This window comes from Electrophorus electricus, chromosome 1 (assembly GCF_041902795.1).
Source record: "Electrophorus electricus isolate QZ-2024a chromosome 1, ASM4190279v1, whole genome shotgun sequence".
Classification (NCBI taxonomy): domain Eukaryota; kingdom Metazoa; phylum Chordata; class Actinopteri; order Gymnotiformes; family Gymnotidae; genus Electrophorus; species Electrophorus electricus.
In genome coordinates, this window is record NC_137497.1 from 2674777 (window position 1) to 2682254 (window position 7478).

Consider the following 7478-nt stretch of genomic DNA (forward strand, 5'->3'; position numbering starts at 1 on the left):
GGGGTAGGTGTTGCAGGGCTGTCAGTGGGCTATTTGGCTGTTGGGGGTAGGTTTGAGGGGTAATAGCATCAAAGGAAACAAATGGGCAGCTCTGAAAGTTCTCTTTGTAAAGAACTGGCGGAGAAAGAGCGGAAAGCTCTTAGCATGAAGAAAGTGTGACGGAAGCACATGACAGCACCACTCTCCTCCTCTTCCTCTCCTTCATCACGCTTTCTCTCATACACCCCATGTTCTCTCCTTCCTCTCTGGAACCCTGCTGTGCTACAGCACTCAGCTACTAGTGTACACCTCTCTCTCTTTCTCTCTCTCTCTCTCTCTCTATCACAAACACACACACACACTACACCTCACTCTCACACAAACTACACATCTCTCTCACATACACACACTGTACCTCTGTCACACTCTATACCTCACTCTCACTCTGTCACATACACACACACTACTTTTCTCTCTCTCGCACACATATACTATACCTCTTTCTCACACACACTACACTTCTCTCTCTCACACACATATACTCTAACTCTTTCTCACACACACTACACCTCGCTCTCGCTCTGTCTTTCCCACACACATACATTACACCACTTTGTCTTTATTTGACATGTACAAAAAATCAAAGCACTCAACAGCAATGAGAGTCAGCATTCAGGAAGTTGAGAAAATCAGAAGATGAACTTCTGTACTACTGATACCAGCAGGGGTTACTACAAAGGAATTCCTTGAGATCAACTGAAACTTTAATTCTGGGGTCTTTTATCCTTCTCCCTCTTAGTGAGTGTCATTCCTCCAATCATAGTCCTCTCTCTTATCTTCATATCTCTTAGTGAAGTATCATTCCTCCAATCATGATCCTCTCTCTCTTATTTTCATATCTCTTAGTGAGTGTCATTCCTAAAATCACGGTCCTCTCTCTTATCTCCATATCGCTTAGTGAAGCGTCATTCCTCCAATCACAGTCACAACAGTAGACACAACAGTAGTAAATGTAATTGATTTATTATTTATTAGCTAAATATATGCAGCTGACGTGCTGTGATGTCTTAGTGTCAATATGATGAATGTGAACCTTGATGGCAAAGTTATAGGTTAGTTCATTATGTAACATAATGTAATATTGAATATAGTCTGATAATGTGCTCTCAGTGTACTAACTAGAGTAAGTGAGTTATAGGTTAGTTCATTATGTAACATAATGTAATATTGAATATAGTCTGATAATGTGCTCTCAGTGTACTAACTAGAGTAAGTGAGTTATAGGTTAGTTCATTATGTAACAATGTAATATTGAATATAGTCTGATAATGTGGTCTCAGTGTACTAACTAGAGTAAGTGAGTTATAGGTTAGTTCATTATGTAACATAATGTAATATTGAATATAGTCTTATAATGTGCTCTCAGTGTACTAACTAGAGTAAGTGAGTTATAGGTTAGTTCATTATGTAACATAATGTAATATTGAATATAGTCTGATAATGTGCTCTCAGTGTACTAACTAGATTAAGATCTCAAAGTGCTTATAAAAGTGAAAACAGAATTATTTTGAATTAATAAATCATATTCAATCATTTAATCAAAGCTGTGTTTAAACAGAAACGTTTCCTGCACTTATTTTTAGTTTGAATAAAATTGTTGTATTTTTCAAAGTTCAAAATCAAAACTTGAAGTTTCAGTTTCAATTTAGTTTTTCAACTGCAACGTTCATTTTCAAATTAATGAAACTATTGCTGCAGATTTCGTTCCACAGATAACAAGAGAGAGTAAGATGTATGTATGTATTTATATGTGTGTATAAAGACAGCTAGGGAAGGTGGGCTCACTCGGGTCAGGCACGGATCCTTTTTCGGCTTCCAAAATTTATGGGCGAGATATGGAGCCAACAAGATTTCAGGTGAAAAGGTAAGGAATGAGCGCTTTAGACTGCATGTGATCACACGGCAAATTTTGAAATGAATGCTCACTACAGTCTGTATGCATGCATGTGCTCACCCACACACAGTTCATGCATTCATACATGTGCACATAGATAAGATTTTTCCCAAAGGAACCCTCTTTCCTACTGTTCAAATACAGCAGAGACCTACCACTAATGAGATAATGTGAAACCTGCTTGATGGGGAAATGTATTTTGCAGGTCATCTAAGACAGATTTTGTTTCAACTTCTTGATAGAAAGAGACATAAAAACATTACATTTTGTAAAGGGACCAGTCAAACCCCTTAAGATGAAATTAATAAATATCTTATAGAATTCAACTCATATGCCAGAAGACTTGGATTGCACCCAAATAAAACTTCATAAATAAAAATGTAAAAATATTTTAAAAAACAAACTAAAATGGGCCTGAAAAAGAGGAAGTCTTTGAAGTCTTATTCATTTCATGGAAAAATATCCCCTCATAATTTACACCCTTCGGTCATTCACATTGTCATGCATCCCACCGACACACAGACATACAGCAACACACACACACAGTTTGTCCTATTACTCCTGTGGTGAAGGTCATGTCTCGATCCGTTTTTTTGACTGAGGACTCGCTGTATTCCTCAACTTGCAGAATCAGCAAGTTCTGTGTAGTGTGAACATTAACCCCCTTCTGAGAGTGTTTTTGTGTGTAAACTGCTTTGGTTCCACACTGAGTAATGGCATAACAGGGGGATGTTATGACTTTATATGTTGCATGTTCTTTCTCTCTCTCAATATATGCACAACTGTAAGTTAATAAGCCACATATTTGACTCTTGAAGTAATAAAATCAAACTGCATTAGCATGTGTACATAAGTGAATTTGCTTGGAATTATAGACCTCTTAATCCAAGCTCTCTTAACATTCAGAAAGACCAATAGAATGAATAATGCTCCTGATCATGAAGTTTATGGACCAGTGTGTCCTGATAAAAAAACAGCTTCCTGTCTGCAAACCCAAGAAGCATTTAAGATCAAGGCACATTTTTTCCACAAGATGGCAATGTTTCTAGCATGTTTTAAGAAAGTGACCCTGCTTTGACCAAGAAAAAACACATAGCTGCAGTGTTCCTGTATAACTATTTCAGTCACCACTGCCAGTTATTAATAAATGTTGAATAACACAATAAAATCTGTTTCGGCATTTCCAGTTAAATACACTGAAGTCTGCATATTGTAATGTCACGTTCTGTCAGTAGTGTTTTGATTGCTAGATCAGCAAAAAAGACAACACAAGCTCCTAATGTTCGGGTATTTAAATCGAGGCTTTGTGGGTGTGACATCGGTGGCAGAGATGAAGCGAGAGGCGAAGTTCCAGTAACAGGATCTTTATTATCCATTCTCTCAAAGCAGCGATACCGAGTCTAGTGGCTTTTCAGCAGCAGAGTAACGTCTCTCCAGTAGGCTTGTGTGGTTTGACTAATAATGTGCAGCGCCATCCCTCCGAACCTGTGGGTGTACAAATACACATACAGGTAAATGAGACCCAGGTGTCTCCTGTCAGAAGACACGTGATCGCGAACGGGGAAAGTGAGTGACACGGTCCTGGTCTGGCAGGGGCGTGTCCCCCCCTTTAGGGGACCAGCCAACCATGACAGAACTCCTCCCCCCCCAAAGGCCCCGTCCGGCCCTTGGCCCGCGGCCGACCCCGCCGACCCGGGGCAAACCTCTGCGGGCGCCACCTATGGAACGGGGCAATGAGGTCGGGGTCCAAAATCTGGGAGGCCGGGACCCAACAGCGCTCCTCAGGGCCGTATCCCTCACAGTCCACAAGGTACTGGAAGCCCCTCGCCCTCCTACAGGAGTCCAGCAGAGAACGCACCCTGCATGCTGGGCCCAACTCTGTCTCCAGAGGCGGGGGAGGGACATCCAGGGAATCCCCCTCCTCCACGGGCTTCAGCAAGGATACGTGGAAGGCCCAGGAAACCCAACTACTCCCCGTCAGGCCCACTCTGTAGGTTACCTCATTAACCCGGCCAGTAGTGGAATTGGGGCCCTCATACCTTACCTCGAGCTTGCCTGTGGCACCTGCACGGCCGTCCCTGGTAGAGACCCACACCTTCTGCCCGATCTCATACTTGGGGGTCTCTACTCTTTTCTGGTCACCCTTCTTCTTGTAGGCAGCAATCGCTCTACGTAGGTTCTGGTATGTCTCTTCCCAGGTCTGTTCGCTCTCCCGGCACCATCTATCCACCGCCAGCTGGTCCGATGTAGGGACATTCCAGGGGTAGAGAGGCGGTTGGTAGCCTAGAACACACTCAAAGGGGGTGAGACCAGTTCCCGTATGTTGCATGGAGTTCTGCGCGTATTCTGCCCATGGGAGATATGTACTCTGTTTCTCTGGGTGGTGGTTACAATAGAGGCGCAAGAACTTACCCAGCTCCTGGTGAACTCGTTCCACCTGCCCATTGGCCTGGGGGTGGTAACCAGACGTCAAGCTAACCGTGATGTTAAGCTTGCCCAGTAGTTCCTTCCATACCTGTGATATAAATTGGGGACCTCGGTCTGAAACGATGTCCTCAGGTAGACCGAATTGTCTGAAGACCTGGCGGAACAGTAAGTAGCCGTCTCTAATACGGTGGGCATGGCTACCAAAGGGACAAATCGAACCATCTTTGAGAACCGATCCACGACACTCAGGATCATGGTGTTGCCCTCAGAGACTGGTAAGTCGGTTACAAAGTCCACGGCTAGGTGGGACCATGGTCAGTGGGGTGTAGGCAAGGGGAAGAGTTTCCCTGCCAGAGGCATCTTGCTGCATGCGCAATCGGGACAGGAAGCCACATACCTCACTATGTCTTTGGGCATAGCAGACCACCAATTATGTGCTCCGATCAGTTGCGCGGTGTGGGCTGCGCCTGGGTGATCCGTCCCCAAGGATGTGTGTGCCCACGTGATAAGTACGCCTCGATGTGCTGGGGGGACATACAGGCGATTGGCAGGACATTGTGGATGAGGATTAGCAGCCTTGATCTGTTGGTCCAATTCCCATTCCAGGGACGCCAAAAAGCAGGTGGGTGAGAAAACCGGCTCTGAGCTTGTGGGCCATGCTTCTGCTGTGTATTGTTGGGCGAGCACATCCGCTCGGGTGTTCTTCTCTCCCGGCCTGTAGGTGACTTGAACTGAAACCGGGAGAAGAAGATTGACCACCTCGCCTGCCTGGCATTTAGTCTCTTGGTGGTCTGGAGGTATTCTAGGTTCTTATGGTCAGTATAAACTGTGAATGGGTGTCTTGCTCCCTCAAGCCAGTGCCTCCATTCCTCAAAAGCGAGCTTCATAGCCAGGAGCTCACGGTGCCCAACCCTGTAGTTCCTCTCTCAGAAGCTGAGCTCAGCAGAGAAGTAAGCGATGGGACACAGGCCGCCTCTCTCTCGCGTGTGTTGTGAAAGTACTGCGCCCACTCCCATGTTGGAGGCATCTACCTTTATCAACAAAGCTCTCTCATGGTCTGGTTGTTGCAAGACGGGAGCGGTTGTGAAGGTGTTCTTGAGCTCCTCGAAGGCCTTGTCGACCTCCTGAGTCCACTTGATCCTTCGCACAGGTCCCTGCAGCTGGTCTGTGAGGGGCCTTACCAATGAACTGAAGGATTTAATAAACCTCCTATAAAAGTTGGCGAAGCCCAGAAAGCATTGTAGTGCTTTGGGTGTAAGCAGCCTTGGCCACGCCTTCATCTTGCCTGGTTGCATACTCACACTCCCTTGTTGAATAGTGAACACTAAGAAGTCGACCTCCTTGCAGTGGAATTTGCATTTCTCAGCCTTGCAATACAGTTGGTTCACTAACAAGGTCTGTAGCATGGCCCGCACGTCACGCACATGTTGGTTCCGGGAGGGGGAATAGATCAAAATGTCGTCGATATAGGCGACGACGGATCTTCCCAAAAACTCCCTAAGAACCTCATTAATGTAGACCTGGAAAATCGATAGGGCCATTGCAAGACCATACGGCAGAACTAAACACTCATAGTGGCCCGTGGAGGTGCTGAAGGCTGTTTTCCATTCATCTCTGTCCTTGATCCGGATTAGGTTGCATACGCTGCGTAAATCCAGTTTCGTGAAATACCTGGCCCCTCTCAGTTGTTCAAGTGCTGCTGGTACCAGCAGCTTGTTGAGTCCTCGGTAGTCCACACAAGGTCTCAGGCCCCCGTCCCTCTTCTTTACAAAGAAGACCCCTGCTGATGCCGGAGAGGTCGAGGGTCAGACATACCCTTGTTGCAGCACCTCTTTGATATACTGTCCCATAGCCTGCTGCTCCTCCTGAGAGAGGGGGTAGATCCTGCACCGAGGGGGCACCGCTCCTTCCTTGAGTGTTACAGCGCAGTCCCAGTCTCGATGCGGTAGAAGCCGAGTGGCTTTGCTGGAGCTGAAGTCCTGCTCCAGGTCCTGGTACTCTAAAGGAATAGGCACCTACCTATCAGCTTCAGGGCTTTCTATTGAAGTAGCCTGGAGGGGTACTGCCTTGTTTGGGAAGCACCTCCGATAGCAGGACGGTGCCCACTGCAGGATCTGGTTTTTCGTCCACAGCATCTGTGGATTGTGCGCACGCAGCCAAGGCAAACCTAGAGTGAGAGTGAGACAGGCCAGGCAGGAGGAAGAAACTGATGCGTTCTGTATGCCCCTCCCAGCTGACAAGGAGAACCCGGGAAGTTACTTGGGTGATGTATCATGGGCCGACCGGACCCCCACCCAGGGCCTGTATGCTTAGCGAGGAGGGTAGAGCAATGGGCTTGATACCCAGCTTCCTCGCAAAGCCCCAGTCCATGACATTCCCTGCAGCTCCCGAATCCACTAGGGCATAAGATGACAGTACACAGCCTTTGCACGATACCTTAACTGGTAATTTAAACAGGGAACGAGAGGAAGAACAACTCATCCTACTGTCGCCTCTTCCTCTTCGCTGTAGCCCGGCTGCATCCAGCTGCATGGGCTCCACAGGCATGTCGGTTTGTCGGGCGGGTCCAGCCCCTGTTTGTTGCGTAGCCTCTCGTTGCACACACCGCCGCCTTTCCTGCAGGAGTCGGTCATACGTTATGGCTAGGTGAACCACTTCATTTAGGGTGTTCCCCTCCTGTCTACATGCTAGCTCCGCCTGTAGGTCAGCCCGCAGCCCATTCATGAACACATCAATCTGCATGGGTTCATTCCAGCCTGTTCCTGCAACTAAGGTCCGGAATTCCATGGCATAGTTGGCCGTGGAGCTCAATCCCTGCCTCAGGCACAAAAGTGATTGCCCGCAGAGCCTTCCCTGACAGGGATGGTGGAATACCAAATGTAGTTCTCCGATAAATCCCGCATAATCATTCATAAGTGGAGAGTTATTTGTGACCAAAGCAGCACCCCATACACGGGCTTTTCCCATGATGACATCTTCATAGTCATCAGGGCATCCATCCTGACTCATTCTGCATTCAGTCCTGAAAGCTGCAAGACACTCTCCACTGAATGGGTTTATCCTTGCATATCATCACATTATCATTTAGCAAAACCTGAAATTTTCGCAGTCCTGCCAG